This window comes from Elephantulus edwardii, unplaced genomic scaffold, assembly GCF_000299155.1.
Source record: "Elephantulus edwardii isolate Elephantulus edwardi_28Jun2011 unplaced genomic scaffold, EleEdw1.0 scaffold00164, whole genome shotgun sequence".
Classification (NCBI taxonomy): domain Eukaryota; kingdom Metazoa; phylum Chordata; class Mammalia; order Macroscelidea; family Macroscelididae; genus Elephantulus; species Elephantulus edwardii.
Window position 1 is genome coordinate 4,858,101 of NW_006399914.1, and position 1,280 is coordinate 4,859,380.

Below are 1,280 nucleotides of genomic sequence, written 5' to 3' on the forward strand. Positions count from 1 at the left end.
TGGTCTCCTGAGGCTTGGATCCTTGGTTCCATGGGAGAAAGATGGTCTAGCAAGTCTAAGATTTCAGTTTGTTCACTGCTCCTGAATCCTGTCCAGCTCACAGCAGTCCTCCATTGAGTTTCTAAGATGGTAACTTTTAACATGATTAGACTGCCCATGTTTCTTCCCTTGAGCTGTGAGTAGCTTCAAACCTCTGGAGACACGTGGCCTTTTGGTTAACAAAACTAGGTAAAACAAACTAGGAACCCTAGAAACTATGAGTTGGATTGGACACAATGGCAGTGATTAGTCCTTGGTGTTAGGTCCCGCTAACCAAGATTTTAAGCCTCGACAATTGTATGGGGAAGTTTCATTCAGTCCTACAAGGTTGTTGGCACAGGATAGAAACAGATCTGTTGTTCATACTGTTGCTATGAGTCACACTTGACTCAATGATACTTAACAACAACACAGGGTCGTCAAGGAGTTTTGGTATCTGTACCTCAATCTGAACTGTGTTGCAAACCCAAAGGTTAGTAGTTTGAAAATATTTACATTTTCAGAAAACCCAATGGAGGGCAGCTATGCACTGGAATCTTCTAATGGAAGTGGGTGGACAAGATCACTATGTCTATTAGCTAGATCTGACTCAACAGCAGTGGGTATGAACTCCACCAACACACCATTCATCTCATCAACATAAACATTTTCAGTAGCAAATATTGAACTCTAATTTTCTAGTTTTCTTAGTTTAAAATTTTGTTTCTTCATTAAAGTCTTGTGGATTTAGTGTGGCACATAGTTTTTAGCACCCAAATTATGTTATATTACTTTACATGAACTGCTAAAGTTCATTACTTAGAAGAAAGAGTGAGTCCTATAAATTTTGACCCTACTCATTGTTTTCAGTCTCTAAAACAGGTGAGGTGAGAAAACAGTAGCATCATATATTCTTTCAACCTCTCTACTGTTTAGAAAAATACATGCTAGAATGTTTTACAGCCATCTAGCTTGCAACAACTGTAAATGTACAAGGGCCCACGTGCTTTCTCTAATGAAATTGGAACTTTCAGTATTTAGTGCCTAAAAAGCAATTAGATACTCTAAAACTATTCTGTATTCTTGACTTTGTTCTCCAAAAGCAGACACACAAAGGGAAATCACATAAACTATAATCCAATGGAGTGGATTTGATTTCCTTTTCCTATTTGGTCTACATACACCACCTAGTGGTAAAGTAGTGGATTTCATGTACAGAAGAGTATGTGTGTGTGTGTGTGTGTGTGTGTGTGTGTGTGTGT